A 17,460-nucleotide genomic window follows, 5' to 3' on the forward strand; every position below is an offset into this window, starting at 1 on the left:
TGAGGAATTGGCATTTTTTTACTCAATAGGAATGTTGAGAGAAAGGAGTGAGTGGGTGGGCAAATGCAGTGTTTTTTACCAACTATATTGTATTGTATACTCCAGATTGCAAAACGCAAGAAGTTCAGAGAATTGAATTGCACAATATATTTTTAAAAACTGTTTCTCCTACTTGAAACAACTATGATTTTGTTGGCTGGCGGTGTTTCCCGTGCTTTCTACAGAAGGGAAAAACCAAGTGTTTCCAGCACATTAAAAAGCATGAGGGATAAAACAAGACCCTGAAGAATGCTTTACTTAAATTGTCATATTGTTGAATAAGTCTTCCAGAGCACTGTTTCAAACTACTTTCCAAGAAGGAATGGAAAACATGTATTCTCCTTCCCTAGTTCTTGGGAAGTTATTTATTACCACTCCCTTTCCATTCAAGATACCATGGAATTGCAAATTTTCTTGCTTTTATCAATTTTTTTAAAACCAGGAAGTCATAATTTAAGCACTACTTATCTATGCACAGGAAATAAATGATACCCCACCCTTGCCCCCTTGGGCAAGTATTAATAATCTCTTGAATTGTATACCTACCATATGGAATTTGACAACCTGACAACTTAAAGGGGTTCTCCTTGCCCTTGGTATATGTATTTTTGTGTGTGTGTGTGTGTATTACATACTATATATAATATAGTATATACAGTATATTATAATAAGAAGAAAGAAGAAAGAAGAAAGAAGAAAGAAGAAAGAAGAAGAAGAAGAAGAAGAAGAAGAAGAAGAAGAAGAAGAAGAAGAAGAAGAAGAAGAAGAAGAAGAAGAAGAAGAAGTTGGAAGGGACCTTGTAGGTCATCTAGTCCAACCCCCTGCTAAGGCAGGAAACCCTATACCATTTCAGACAAATGGCTGTCCAGTCTCTTCTTAAAAACTTCCAGTGTTGGAGCATTCACCACTTCTGGAGGCAGGTTGTTCCACTGATTAATTGTTCTAACTGTCAGGAAATTTCTCCTTAGTTCTAGGTTGCTTCTCTCCTTGACTAGTTTCCATCCATTGCTTCTTGTCCTGCTCTCAGGTGCTCTGGAGAACAGCCTGGCTCCCTCTTCTTTGTGGCAGCCCCTGAGATATTGGAATACTGCTATCATGTCACCCCTCACCCTTCTCTTCATTAAACTACACATACCCAATTCCAGCAACCGTTCCCTATATGTTTTAGCCTCCAGCCCCCTAATCATCTTTTTTGCTCTTCTCTGTACTCTTTCTAGAGTCTCGACATCTTTTTTACATTGTGGTGACCAAAACTGGATGCAGTATTCCAGGTGTGGCCTTACCAAGGCATTGTAAAGTGGTATTAGTACTTCACTTGATCTTGATTCTATCCCTCTGTTAATGCAGCCTAGCACTGTGTTGGCTTTTTTGGCAGCTGCAGCACACTGCTGGCTCATATTTAAGTGATTGTCCACTAGGACTCCGAGATCCCTCTCACAGTTACTACTATCGAGCAAGGTCCCACCTATACTGTACTATACCTGTGCATTTGATTTTTCCTGCCTAAATGCAGAACCTTACTTTTTTCATCATTGAATTTCATTTTGTTAGATAGTGCCCAGTGTTCGAGTCTGTCCAGATCCTTTATATACTATAAAGACTGATATTTCAGCATTGTAAAGATAAATGTATGACCCCATTTACAATAAATTGAAGACCTGATTGAAGACTCATGAGCAGACTGCCTATAGATGTAGACTTTGTGTGGACCAAGTATATTGAAATATACAACTCATTTATACAAAATACAGGAGATTAAAAAATTACAGTTATATGGTATAAGTGTATTAGAAAGAAATATGTAATATACTTGAATAATATTTACATTCGGCATATATAGAATTGTAATGATTAACTGTTATAATGATCTATTTTGTTTTTTAAATTCATTTCAAAGCACTTTTATGTCTTTTTAGAACATATTTGCATCATAATTATTTCAGTGTTTTGTTCCTTTTCTTTTTCTGTTAAAAGCAATAAAAATACATTTTAAAGTAAAGCATGGACAAAAATGCCAAATGATTATACATTCAAATCCCTGTATTGTACAGTCACAGCTATTTTTTTGTGTGTGAGGTTATTTTTAATGTTTTGATTTAATGACATTGCAGTCATTTTTTTACTTGCCAAAGTTGGAAAAATCACTGGGGTGCAGCAGAGATAGAAAAAAGTCTGTTTGCTACCATCTGGTGGTAGTCCTGATTTTTATATTCTATTTATGGCCGACTCCACAGCAGAACATTGGGTCACAGAGTCGAGATAAAATAAAATGTTCACACAGGTAAGGACTAAAGCTCTAAAGTTCTAAAATTTGGATAGTCAGTTGTTATCCCACATATAAATTTAAAGTGGAGAAAGCATGACTGGGAACACTAGCAGGAACCCTCTATCTGAAAACATGGATCTTCTCTTTCTTAAATGGAGAGAGGAAGAATTTTCCTCCTCCCAACATTTACTATGCCATAATAAATATTAAGGGACGCAGTGGCTCAGTGGGTTAGGATGCTGAGCTTGTCGATCAGAAGATCGGCAGTTTGGCGGGTCGAAGCCCAAGTGCCGCGTAGTAGAGTGAGCGCTTGTTACTCGTCCCAGCTTCTGCCAACCTAGCAGTTCGAAAGCACGTAAAAATGCAAGTAGAAAAATAGGGACCACTACAGTGGGAAGGTAACAGCGTTCCGTGCGCCTTTGGCATCTAGTCATGCCGGCCACATGACCACGGAGACGTCCTTGGACAAGCTTGGCTTTCAAACAGATGAGCACCGGCCCCTAGAGTTGGAAACGACTAGCACGCATGTGCGGGGGAACCTTTACCTTTACCTTTACCTAATAAATATATTAGACTTTTTAAAATGTCACAAAACTGTTCCCATGTATTTGCTGCTTTCCCAGAATACTCTGATATGCTGTGGTAGGGAGGGATCAGTTTCATCATTCAGCTGTTAAGGAAGGAATGGGAAGCACACTGTAGTGGGCATAGCTCATGGCTTGTGCCACATGTATGTGTAGATACATACACCCGTTTACCCATATACTGCTTTCCCAGTTCAGCATGGGGCTACTTTCTGAGAGGTCTTTGTGACTCCCCTTGCTAAACAGAGGGATAGTGGTGGACAGTTTAAGCGTTTAAGCTGCCTGCTTGGCAATCATCCAAAAGCCACCACCAGGTCATTGATTTTTTTCCAAAAAGAATTGTGGCAGTGATGATAATGAGAGCAGCAAGCAGTAGCAGCATGGAGAAGGAAAAGGATTAGCAGCCTTAAGGCAGGCCATATACAAGGCCTCCAAAGGCCACATGTTAAAATGTTTGCTCAGATCTGCAATAAGGAACTGTTCAAATTTCAGCACACGAGGGCTTGGGAGTACTTCCCTCACCACACCCAACTCACATAAAAAAAGAGCAGGGCTTCGATTGTGTGGTAGCAAACACCATCTCGACTTTTTTTTTATTCCCCCCCCCTCCCCATTCAGATGAGGGATCCTCGGTGTTCTCTGAGCTTGGCTCTTTATTTTCCTGAAGACGTTTCATTATATCCAAACTAGGTAACATCATCAATGCTAGTTTGGGTAATGAAACATCTGCAAGAAAATAGGCAAGTTCAGAGAGCACCAAGGACCTCACATTTCAACCCTGGGCTATAAACATTCTCCTTTATCAATACCATGCATGTGCCCTGATCTGATTGATAGCTTTGCTTTGCTTTCTTTACTGTGGCTGCTGGTTCACTTCTGCCTACTATATTATATTTCTCTTCAGCTAATTAGTTAAGAACTCTCCTCTTTTCTCCTTCTGTAGCTAGGTTTGATTTGAGTCCCGTTCCTGGGAACCAGTGTCTGTGGCCACATGTCAGTGGTGCTGAGGTTCTATATCTATAGGCTGAGGGAACTTCGCAGGCAAGCGCAATGATCTCCTGAACTCAGACCTCTGTGGATTGTCACATGCACCAAAAGAACATGCACATGAGCCCACAGGCTTATAGCAGTTTTAAATGTGACCTTGCACGTGAAGTTGACCTGCTCAAGACAAGACAACCTCTATTGTCATTTTTTTACTGTGGGTACACTGGCACACATTAAAAATGAAATTCTGTTGCTTGGTCTCAAAAGTACAATGTCCTCTGAGGGTCCAGACTTCATTGCCTTCCCTTTGTAACCATACTGTCTCACCTCTTCTGTGGTTTTTCTTTATGCGGAAAACCCATTAAGAAAGATGGCATAGCTACAGTAAGTCTTTTGATTGGCAAGGCTAGAAGCCATTTGTTTGAAAGCATCCTTTGTTCTATCCTACCACTAGGGCTATGTGGGGTGCAGTTTATGAGGACTAGCAAGTGTCATGCAAGGGATTTTATTAAAGAACATTCCTCTGTTTCCCCACAGACAGAACATAGTATTATAGGGATGGGGAAAGGGAATACAGTAGAATCCAGGGCAAAGGATTGTCTCAGTGCCCCATGTAGTTATAGAAGCAATGTTTGCATATTGTTTTAAGTCTTAATTTTAACTGGTTGGTCTTGGCTTGTTGAGTTAAACCCTACATTGTGACTTTTAAGCCATGGCTAACCTTTAATATGTGCAAGTCCATCCAATTCTGCCTTGTAAACTGTGGCACAGTGATAGGTAAACCAGAACAGAGAGTGAGCGAATAAATTCTAGGAATGTTGCCAGCTCATGATGAAATAATCTTGGTCTTCTTTTGTAGTTGACTGCACAGGAACCTGTGGCTGCTTTTGAAGACGGGATGTGGCACCATGCTGTTACCCAGATAATATGGATATCAAAAAAGCTGACCAAGTGCCATGTTAAAATATGTTTCATGTGAAATATCATGTTCTGATCAATCTTGTCTTCTTGTACCTGCTTTGCAACCTACAGATTGCAAAAGTCATGTCTGGCTCTTGCCTTATTATGCCAACCTGTTGGATATTTGCAAGGGAGTGTATCATACCAAACCTGTGCATTTTGTGAAGCAACAGAACTGATGCTTGCATAAAAAGTTCTGTTTAATGATATAGTAAGCATTTTGATCACTTTAAGAGAAGTAGAATTGTTTTAGTGGATACTTCAAAATACTGGCACTATCTAAAGACAAGAAGGTTGCAACTTCTGCTGCTACTATATTGACTCCATACACATACTGATAAAATCAAGTGAATGTATAAAAATGTGTGTGGCAGGTAATCCTGGATTTATTAGCACAGTTGGGACTGGAATTTCCATTGCTAAGCGAGACAGTCATTAAGTGAAGTGCACTCAATTTTATGACCTTTTTTTGCCACGGTCATTCAGTGAATCCAGTTCCCCTATCGACTGTGCTTGTTTAAAGCTGGCTGGATAGATTGCAAATAGTGATCACGTGACCCCGGGATGCTATATCCATTGTAAATGCATGCCAAATACCCAAATTTTGATCATGGGACCTCAGGATGTCGCGACAGTCATAAGTGCAATGACTGGTCATAAATCACTTTCAGCTCCATTGTAACTTTGAAAGTTGCTAAATAAATAGTCATAAATCGAAGACACCCTGTAATGTGTTAGGGCAGTGATGGCGAACCTTTTAGAGACCGAGTGCCCAAACTGCAACCCAAAACCCACTTATGTATCGTCGGGTGCTGGGTGGGCATAGCCCATTGGGTGGGTGTGGCCCATTGGGTGGGTGTGGCGGCAAACTGGGTGGGATTAAAAAGTTCAATCAATCAATTCCAACTTTGCAAGATCTTTTTTTCCCCCGGGAGAAATTGAAATTGATTGATTGAATTTTTTTCTTTGCACATGGCGGTAGAGGCCTAAAGCGAAAAGGTTTTAAAAAGTCCAGCTGAAGGCCTAGGACTGGGGCGATGGCACACGTGCCCACAGAGAGGGCTCTGCCTGCCACCTGTGGCACGCGTGCCATAGGTTTGCCACCATGGTGTTAGTGCAATCTACTTCAGCTTTGGTGTTCTGTAGGTGATGTGGTCTTCAGCTTTCAGAATTTCCCAAGCAGCATGGCCATTATTAACAATTCTTCAAGTTGTAGTCCATCCATGCAAAAAGTGTCCTGGTTGGGATAGATGGCATAAGAGGATCATGTGACAAAAATGGAGTCTGAATTTTTGTAGTACTCAAGAAAGGTAGAGCAAGCACGGTTGCTCTGCCACTGAATTAGGTGCTGAAAAATGGATCTAGAAAGGGACAATGGAAGATGTTATGTACTGGGCTCTTGAGGAATAACACGTGGGTTGCTGGAGCAGCTAATGGCTCTCCAGCAACCCAGACTACAAGTCTCCTGTGCTGCAATTGGCTATCCCCAGGCGGCAATGGTTGATTCAAACCTATTGGCTGCCGCCTAGGGGCTAGACTATATATTGCAGCTAGTTGCAGCCATTTCCCCAGTACAGTTTCTACACGAATAAAACTATGAGTTACCCTGTACTCCGTTCTGCATCTTCTTTCCTGCACCAATGAACCCGCTATTTAACAGTGGCGACGAGGATAGGATCCTGCTTCACCAAATAAGAGCTGAAGTCTGCGAGGGAAAGGCAGCACACGCTGGAGGGAAGTGGCATTCCCCCCCTCTCTCTCAAGGTTGGGTAGCAAGCTACACTAGCGACCTCGTGCTCAGTGGACTCATTCCCTGAGCCTGAAGCAGGATTCGATAGAATGCAGGAACCAGCAAGAAGAATGCCGAAGGTTGGCAAACTGCGAGAATTCTCCATGAAACACCCAGAGGAATGGCCATCATATTTATCACAAGTAGAAAACTACCTCAGAGCCAATCAGATCGCAGAAGAAGGACTGAAGGCCGCAACGCTACTCTGCGTGTGCGGCCCAGAAACCTTTGATTTAGCCAAGAACCTTTTCGCGCCGACACCAATCAAAGTGGTCTCCTACACAGATTTCAAGAAGAAGCTAACCGGGCACTTCCAGCCCAAGATGTCTGAAATGGCTTGGCAGTTCAAGTTCGACCAAAGAGTGCAGCTTCCCAGGGAGTCAGCTTCAGAGTTCATAGCGGGCCTAAGGCAAGCCGCACACCTATGCAAATTTTCAAATTTAGAAGAGCGATTAAGAGACAGGCTCGTCTGCGGCCTACGGGACAGAACGCTTCAGCAGAGACTATTTGCTAGGCCAAATTTAACATTTTTTGAAGCACAAGATGAGGTGATGGCTGACAAAGCTGCCGGGGGTGCCGTACAAGCACTACAGCCCGCCAAATTGACAAAGTTCAAGGAAACTGTCTACCTTGAGGATGCCAAACACACCGGAGAATCTTCTGAGGAAGAAGAACCTGAAATCAACCCACTCCAAAAGCAACCCAACGCGCAACACCGCAACAGCTAGCAGCGAGAGGACAGTTACAAGGCAGTTCTCTTACCAAGATGTAAGGAGTGCGGCAGCAACCATTTTCGCGCCAATTGCAGATTTCGTTCAGCCACGTGTAGAGCTTGTGGAAGGACAGGCCACATCGCAGTGGTTTGCAGAGCCCACCAGAGAGACCGGCCGCCCAAACACCAGTCAGAAGAACTGACTAGGAGAGGTACTGAGGCCCAGGGTCCAGTTAGTGTGGGAATTTTCAGAAGCCGTAGAAGCGTATGCCGCACCAGGGCTCGATGCCCCCTCAAACCCAAACTTAAGCTCATGGTAGAGCTACAAGGAGTTCCATGTAAGATGGAATTGGACTCTGGCTCTGCAGTCTCAATCATTTCTCAAGGCACTTTTAACTTCGTGTGTAGGCGCAGTAACAATTGGGCCAAACTAAGACCCTCACATATAATCCTAACGGATTTTCAAAATGCTCACATTAAAGTTAAGGGAGAAGCCACTTTGTTGGTTAAGTTTAAAGGGTTTTTGGTGCACCTGGATGTAATAGTAGTATGGGGCCAGAGAATGAGCCTTATTGGACTCGATTGGTTTGATGCCTTAGGTATTCAGATTACTGGCATAAACCGGACACAAACTGCAGACCTCGCGTCAGTGTGCGAGGAATACGTGGATGTTTTTGACTCAACACTTGGAACATACAGAGGCCCGCCTATCTCATTTAAGCTAGATCCCAACATAGTTCCAATCAGGGTTAAGCCTCGTAGGGTCTCCTTTGCCTTAAAACATAAAATTGATTCTGAAATTGATAAAGCTTGTAGAACAGGGCATGTTACAGCCTGTTGATAGTGGGGAGTGGGAAACTGCTATAGTCACCCCACTTAAAGCCAACATGGAAATTCGTATTTGTGCTGACTATAAATGCACTCTAAATAAAGCCCTCAAGCAACACGCTTACCAGGTCCCAGTGGTCAACTATATTTTAGCCTCCTTGCACAGGGGTATTATTTTTGCTAAACTTGATTTAGCACAGGCCTATCAGCAATTGCTGGTTGATGAGGCCACAGCCACAGCTCAAACGATCATGACTCACAGGGGGGCTTTCAAAGTTAAATGCTTACAGTTTGGAGTCAGTGTTGCACCAGGTATTTTTCAGGGAATCATGGAGCATACACTCAAGGGTATTCAGGGCATCTGCCCTTATTTTGATGATGTTCTTATTGCAGGGGATTCCCCAGAAGCTCAGGGCTGTCTTGCAGAGGCTTCGCAAAGCAGGCCTCAAATTAAAAAAGAACAAGTGTAGTATTGGGGTTTCTTCAACAGAATTCCTGGGTTTCCAAATTGATGCTAACGGCATTCACCCCGCTGATTCTAAAGTGAAGGCCAATAAAATGGCTCCTAGGCCCAAATCAAAAGGAGAGCTTCAAGCATTCTTGGGTCTCCTAAACTTCTATCACACATTTCTACCTCATAAGGCTGCAATATCAGAGCCCCTCCACAGGCTTCTTGATAAGAAAGCTCCATGGAAATGGACTAACTCACATGAAAAAAGTTTCCAGGAATTAAAAGCACTATTGTCAGAAAAGTCCACTGTAACTCACTACAAAGAGTCTAAACCTGTATGTCTTGCATGTGATGCATCTCCCTATGGGGTGGGGGCAGTTTTAAGTCACATAGAAAAAAATGGGAAACAGTTTCCTATAGCATTTTACTCAAGGACATTGTCTTCTGCTGAGTGCAACTATGCTCAGATTGACAAAGAGGCCCTAACCATCGTTGCTGGAATAAAAAAAACTCCATGACTATTTATATGGCAGGGATTTCATGGTCTACACTGACCACAAACCTCTGTTGGGACTTTTCACAATGGACAAACAAACCCCCCACATACTCTCTCCAAGAATGTTGAGATGGTCTATTTTCCTATCTGCATACAATTTTAAATTAATTCACAAACCGGGCAAGGAAATGGGCCATGCTGATGGCCTCAGCAGACTACCACTGCCACTAATGGATCCAGACCTGGCTCCTGCTGCTAGAATATTGTCCATACAGGACATACTTGAGTTTCCCCTCCATGCAGGGGATACTGCTGCTGAAACTGCTACAGATAAAATACTTAGTAGAGTGTTGTCATGGGTATACACGGGCTGGTTGGATAAAAGTCCAGGCTCAGAATTTCAAAGCTATTTTGTCAGGAGGCATGAATTATCTGCACATAAAGGGTGCATTTTATGGGGAAACAGAGTCATAATTCCCACTTCCCTAAGAGACAGGGTTTTACAATCATTACATGAAGGCCATCCAGGCATTGTCAGAATGAAAGCTTTAGCTAGAAGCTACCTCTGGTGGCCTGGCCTTGATAAGGACATTGAGACTCATGTACATGATTGTTATACATGCCAGCAATCTAGGCCTGAAATGCCAGAGGCTCCAGTTCACAGGTGGGAGGAAACACACACTCCCTGGTCTAGGGTTCACATAGACTACGCTGGGCCTTTTCAGGGACAGCTCTTCCTTATAGTAGTGGATAGCCACTCCAAATGGCTGGAAGTAATTCCAGTTCCTAATATGACTACTGCTAGGACCATCCAGGTGCTGAGAAAACTCTTTGCCACGCATGGGTTGCCAGATGTCTCAGTTTCAGACAATGGGGCTCAATTCACTGCTGCTGAATTTCAGGCTTTCCTTAGAGCTAATCTCATCAGACATGCAACGTCTGCGCCTTTTCATCCATCTTCTAATGGTCAAGCTGAACGCATGGTGAGAACAATGAAGGAAGCACTCAAGCACATTGTCACAGGTGACTGGCATCACATATTGGCAGATTTTTTACTCTGCCAGCATTCTATGCCCTACACTGCTACAGGTAAAAGTCCTGCAGAACTATGTTGGGGGAGGTGTTTGATCACTAAACTGGACAGGTTGCATCCAGATAGAGTGGCAGCAGAAGCCTCTCAACCAAAATCCCCAAGGGGGCTGCAGACAGGTGACTGGGTTTGGGCCAGGAACTATGGTCATGGGAATCTGTGGGTTCCTGGTCAAATTACCAAGGCATCCGGACCCCTATCTTATGAAGTGGGGTTGGAGGGAGGGCGAGTTGTCAGGCGACACATTGATCAGCTCAGGAAACGATTTCCAGAACAGCCACTAAGTGAGGACTGCATCATAAGTCCCTCCCAAGGTCCTCAAATTTGCAGCCAAGCCAGTCCTCACATGGACTATCAGGACTCTTCCTCCTTAACTGAGGTGAAACCAGAGGGAGAACTGAGGAGCCCTAGAATGCAACATGGGTCCCCTGAAGGAGCAAGCCAACCGAACTTCAGCTACCGCTGTGCCTACTCTGCTGAACAGTCTGACTCTGGGGTAGGCCAACCTGGAGAGGCCAGCCAGAGTGCATCGAATCCCCTTGACTCAGGAGCACAAAGGGACACAAGTCTACTCAGCCCACTGGGTAAGCTGGCAGACCACAAAGTGATGGGAACTCTGAGCCATTCCTCTAGGGCACACAAGCCTCCTTCATATCTTGCAGATTACGTTGTAAAATAAAGAGCTATATATTGTTGTAATTCCAGTTGCCACTACTCTACAGAAACTAGTGTTATGATATAACTGTCTTAATATGCCATTTTTTGGAAGCCTGTTCATTGAGACGTTGTTTAATCACACTGTAACCTACATTGTTTTATTTACTTTATTATTATTATCCCTTTTAGTTTAGTGTGTTTGGTTAATGAGTCTTGACAATTGTTGAGACTAATTGGTGTTATTATGGTCCATTCTAAGAGGGGAGGGGTGTTATGTACTGGGCTCTTGAGAAATACCACGTGGGTTGCTGAAGCAGCTAACGGCTCTCCAGCAACCCAGACTACAAGTCTCCTGTGCTGCAATTGGGTATCTCCAGGTGGCAATGGTTGATTCAATCCTATTGGCTGCCGCCTAGGGGCCAGACTGTATATTGCGGCTAGTTGCAGCCATTTCCCCAGTACAGTTTCTGCACGAATAAATCTATGAGTTACCCTGTACTTCATTCCGCGCCTTCTTTCCTGCGCCAAAGAACCCACTATTTAACAGAAGAAATGCAGATTTACTCTTACTAAACTAACCTTTACTTTGGCAGGCTAGAAATACGGATGGCTCCAATGCTGAGGTGGCCATTCTTATCCTGTCTTTGCCTAGTGTTTGTATATTTGTTTTTATATTTATTTTTAAGGTGGATTTTTGTGTTTTTATATCTGATATTTTTATATTTGCTCTTTTATTGATTATTGTAAGCCATCCAGAATTGCTTGTTGTGAAATGGGTGACTATATAAATTAGATAAATAAATAATTGGTCTAGGATCTTTTTTTCCCTCCTTATAGGAATTGTCTGTTTTTTTTACCTGTACTTCTATTTCTAAACATGACATTAGCTAGGGAAGCTAACAGTTGCTGAAATTGGGTATGTCTAGTTTAATGAAGAGAAGGGTGAGGGGTGACATGATAGCAGTGTTCCAGTATCTCAGGGGTTGCCACAGAGAAGAGGGAGTCAAGCTATTCTCCAAAGCATCTGAAGGCAGGATAAGAAGCAACGGATGTCAACTAATCAAGGAGAGAAGCAACCTAGAACTAAGAAGAAATTTCCTGACAGTTAGAACAATTAACCAGTGGAATAACGTGCCTCCAGAAGTTGTGAATGTTCCAACAGTGGAAGTTTTTAAGAAGAGATTGGACAACCATTTGTCTGAAATGGTATAGGTTTTCTGCCTGAGTAGTGGGGTTGGACTAGAAAACTTCCAAGGTCCCTTCCAACTCAATTCTATTCTATTCGATTCTATTCGATTCGATTCGATTCAAATGTTGGAGTTTAGACCATGATTAATATATTTTAGTTTAGAAATACCTTGAAATTAAATGTCAACTTCTTTTAATTAGTTTTATCAGCCTTGTTTTATATTTTATGTAGTGGTTAGTGTTATTTATTTTACTATCATTATTAGCCATCTTGGTGGAAAGGCAGAGTATTATAATAAAGGAAACACAAACTAGAATAACTAGGATTTTAGATTAGGCAGTATGAAAATCCTTCTAGAGTCTTCCTTTGCCAGCAAAAACTTATCTTGACTAACTATCAGCTAGCTCTGTTTCTTACTTTTGGGGTTTGCTTCTTTTTTCTTCCAAAAAATCTGAAGCGGAAAGAAGACCAGCTTGTTCTTATTAGAATGGCCAAATGAAAATTATAGCAGGGTTACTCTGCTTTAATAGTTGTTTAAAGAAAGTATTTCAGCCATGAAGTACGTCAAGTTATATCTGCGCTACACTTTAGACCAGGGGTGTCAAACTCAATTTCATTGAGGGCTGCATCAGCATTGCGGTTGCCCTCAGGGGGCCGGGTGGGTATGGCCAGGGTGGGTGTGGCCTACTGGGTGGGCGTGGCTAGAGTGTGTATGGCCTACTGGGTGGGTGTGGCCAGCTCTACATTGTTCTCATCAAGGGTGCCTATGGAGGCCCGGGCAGAAATGGGACAGATCTGAGGGTCTCTGGCAGGAGGAGGGTCTCTGGGCCAGGGCCAAGGCAGTGGAGGCCGTTCCCTCACTGTTTCCAGGATGGCTTCGTGGGCCACATGAAACCACTTCGCAGGCCGGATCCGGCCCCCGGGCCTTGTGTTTGACATGTCTGCTTTAGACTTTTCCAATGAGCTAGCCTAGTTTTTGTGTTTTTTAAATAGCAAATTAATCTGCAAAAATCAACAAATTTGTGACCTGTACAACAGCAGATAAGATATTTAACAGAACTGCTATTGAAGCACAGGAACCAAATATGTTGTCTGTGTGCGGGTGATGGAGAATCTTCCTAGATTGACCCCTTACCTGCTCAAAGCCTTCAGAGGACAAGGTAATGAAGCCAAGTGGTTTTTAAAAATTAAGGTACCAACTATAAACCAATTTGAAATCCGTGCTGCTCAACTCCAGTCAACCATTAGATGGCAGCAAAACATCCCATATTTTGCTGCCATCTGCTGGCTATTTGTTTTTGTTTTGTTTTGTTTTGGTTTTTGCAGTACATCGTTAATCCTATCCTGCACTATTCATTCCAAGGAAATATTCATGGATGTGCAAACTACCATGATCACTTTTTTCCTTACTTAAAGGGTAGTTTTATAAGATCCAACAACTCTCTGTAGGATCTAGAGACAGGGCCCCTCGAAAGCGAATTCCAGGTTTTGCAGTCTACCCGCCTTTATATCAATTCAAAAGTACAGTAATCTGGATTTATGAAAGCACTTCCTGGTAAATATGAAGAGGATGCCACAAGCTCATACACAAACCCATGTGTACATTTCTGCCTCGTAGCATATGGTGCTGGAGGGTAGGGGGTTCCTCCCCTGAATTCTGCAATATGGTGTTATAAGGCACTTCAGATGAGTCTCTAGGGGACCTGACTGTTGCACTGGAGGGAAGCGCCTGGGTTAGGAATAACTGCCACCCAAGCCTGTCAGCTTGTTGTACAGGAAGTTAGGAAGGCGGATGCATTGTGAGGAGCTGATAACTCAACACAGCACTCTTTCCTGGCCTTGCCAGCTGCCTCCCCTCCTCCTTCGCTGGTTTCATAATATCCCACAGGCCCAGGGGAGCTGCCTGGAGGGGGAGAGAGAGCTTGATGGGGCCTCTTCCAGGCACCGGTTTGGCCTGGCATGTTTCTTGTACCGCTGATACAAGCCGAGCTCGGTTCTCCCAGTGAGGCAATAGTGTAACTTTTGTGACTAAGACTGTCTCGGAGCAGTTGACCATCTTTCTCCTTCCCCACTGAATCACCAAGTTCACCATAAGGGGGAAGGAAGCCTGGATGCCCATTCCAGAAGGCTAATTGTCTACCAGCAATGAATGGAGCCATTGAGGAAAAAGGAGGGCAACTCCACTTTAATGGCAATACCCTTCCAAAAATCCACTCCTTTCCCCCTCTGCAAATTTCAGAGCTATTGTTGTCAGAATGATTCTACTTGTTGCATTTCGCTTTGAGCTGCTCCAAAAGTGGCCTTGAGAGTCCCACAGTTCCCCCACACTCCTCTGTCCTTTTTGTTTTCTGGATAACATAGGCCAGAATTCCTTTCTTTTACGCTCAAAGAGGCCCTCAGGGAATATCCAGAAATAGGTCTAAGCCTTGAGGGTTTTGAAGGGTCCATATGGCAGGAGGAGACAGGAGGCACCACAAAACCACAGTAACTGCCTTCCTGTGGTGGGCAGTCTTGAAAGATGCAACCGTGGGGCAGAGCAAGGTAGGAAAAGGATGGGGACTTAGAAAGGGAGAAACACATACAGAGCATCGTGCCTGCCCAGCTGATGACTTTGTTATATAGTGTATAAAAGGGACTATGTGGGTCACTCCATATTCTGTCCTAGACTATTAGGAGATACCGAACTTTTTTGATTCAGTTGCATGTGCCTAATGTATAGTCGAATGGTGATCAATACAATGCTAGCTTCAGTCCACAATGTGGTGTACTCTTCTCTGTAAAAAAAAAAGTTCACTGTAATTTGTGTGGTATATTTCAGAAAATAATTACGGAGGATTGGATTCTGAGGCTGAATTGGTATTCTTTTGCATGCATAACGACTGTGGGATGAGATAACATTCCTGCCTTTGCCTTTCAATCATGCTACATGAAGTTTTAATTTTCAGTATTTTTTCTTACAATTCCAACCCCAGTTTTGGCTTTGTCATAACGGCAGCACATTCAACGAACATTTCTATTGGGGGTTTTTTTTCCCCACCCCCCTGTGATTTCATGAGTAACCATAGTGTGTGCAAAGTTTCAAATGTGTACTTTGAATATTATTTTGCACCTTCTTTAGCCCAGTTGTTAAATAACACTACTTGCCATGAGTGCATTAGGAAACCCCACTGCTTACTTATTTATAAGTACATCATTACTTAAGAATACTTAATTTTTTCCTGGACTTCCTGTTTTAACTTGCAACTTGTTTTTTATTCTGTGATTTTTTTTTCAAAATCACATTTAACAGTGTAAATGTATATTAAATCGTGTATGTCTACTTTTTCTTGCTATTCAAAATTTGCTGAAATGTTGGTTATTTTTTCATTAGAAAGACTTATTTTGTGACATGTCACACAGTGCAAAGTTTAAGTACACTTTATACCATTGGCATTCTGACAGACCTATAGGTTTTTGGATTTTTTTCTCCCTTTAAATTTGCTTTTAAAATTGCTATTCTTCAGTCAGAGAACAGGGTTGGTTGTATGCAGTTGTGATTGTTGAAAACCAAAAAACTGGATATTGCCTAATCTATTTTTAAAATGGTATTCTCCATTCCAGGTTTAATTTGTGCATAGTGGAAGGGGCTGCTGGGATATAGGAAGCAAAAAATACTCCTTTCCTCAGCTAGACATTACTCAAATTATATTTAGCTTGTAAACCTCTTTTTAATAAATGCAAATTAAACCAACTTGCTTAGCTCATTGAACTAATGCATCTCCACTGCTATTTATTGTTATAGTAAGTCACAGTATTAATGCTGGGGATGGAGGCTGAGTAATAAATCCTTCTAATGTACAACATCTAGCATACATAGCATAGCTTATGAAAAACATTTCTTCGTGTTAAAAAGGTAAAGGTAAAGGTTCCCCCGCACACGCGTGCTAGTCATTTCTGACTCTAGGGGCCGGTGCTCATCTCCATTTCAAAGCCAAAGAGCCAGCGCTTGTCCGAGGACATCTCCGTGGTCATGTGGCCAGCATGACTAGACGCCAAAGGCGCACGGAACGCTGTTACCTTCCCACCGGAGCGGTACCTATTTTTCTACTTGCCTTTTTACCTGCTTTCTAACTGCTAGGTTGGCAGAAGCTGGGACGAGTAACAGGCGCTCACTCTGGTGAACAAGCCTAAAAGGTTGTCATATTTTTCTGAATTTTTCCGGTGGGATTCTAATGATAATCTAATTTCTTAGACTCCTAATGTCTAACCCATGTTAGTCCACTCTGCCAAGGACTACTTTACCTTACCAGAACAGTAACACACCTCAAACAGTAGTGATACCTAATAATTCTCACTAGTAACTATCTGCTCCTTAATTACTTTTGTCAATTACAATTTACAAAGAACATGGGCAGTAGCTAAGGGAGGATAATGAAAGTTGAAGCAAGCAGTCTGGGATCCAAGCATCTCTCTCCCCACTTTTCTTTCACCTGCTACAGAAGGCCAGCCCTCCCAAAGGGGCCATCCCACTCAAGCAAGAAAACAAAGACCTCTTTATCACACACAGCCTGCAGATTTGGGAAATGTGCAAGCACCAGAACCTGTCTTAAAGGTACAGGTAGTTTCTCTGTCCATTCCTAGGCTGTATTGGAAGGAAGCTTCAACACAATAAACTCTATTCTAGAATTAAGAAATACAGTACATATCTCTAGGTCATCCATTGTCCTCCCGGCCCCCTATATATGCTAGATCACACATGGTACAATAGAAGCTATCAGATAAAGACGTACCTGAACTAGGCTTCAAATATGAAACTTGAGAGCAAGTTTACAAACTTCCTTTTTATAAATAAGATAATCTGCGTTAAAGAGAGCTTCCATAGAGGCATCTACTTTCCCAATGGTGCAAAGTAGGGGATAGGAAAAGTGTTTTTATTGTATATTAAAGGATAATATTGATTAATTTTGTTCACTCGCCATCAGATTGAAAACATGACTTTCAGTGCTTAGCACCATAAGATATAAAAACCAATGAAAACAAAAATTACTATGGTGGTGACATGGACATCTGGGGTTTAGTGGAAAAAAAATTACAAATTAAGAAATCATGTATCATGCAAATTCCACCCATCAGGTTTTAAAGAACTCAAATGTGAAGTCATTGATCATTTGACAAATATAACCTATTGACATAACCTTGTGTAACTGCTACAGCTTATCTCAGGCAACTTGAGAATTGGACTCTAATGCGACAATGAAGTGTTTTAAGGATTTTGAAAATGTCCCAAAGTCATAATTCCCAAAAACCTTTGAGATATGCCTTTGCAGGCAGTCAAACCAGTTTTTAAATATTGGGTTTGATAAGTGGGTGCAATTTTTGGTTTCTTTCATTTGGGAGAAGGAATGGGCATTTCACTTTAAAGATAAATTAAGT

The 17,460-nt window shown here is 42.3% G+C and overlaps 1 long non-coding RNA gene across 1 annotated transcript in view; it reads right to left on the minus strand.

The window, feature by feature from the left end:
• The window catches only part of LOC310635778, a 306,456-nt gene that overhangs the window by 163,655 nt on the left and 125,341 nt on the right, over positions 1-17,460 (minus strand). The gene's annotated exons all lie outside the window — the stretch shown is intronic.

Source organism: Vipera ursinii, assembly GCF_947247035.1.
Source record: "Vipera ursinii genome assembly, chromosome: 2".
Classification (NCBI taxonomy): Eukaryota; Metazoa; Chordata; class Lepidosauria; order Squamata; family Viperidae; genus Vipera; species Vipera ursinii.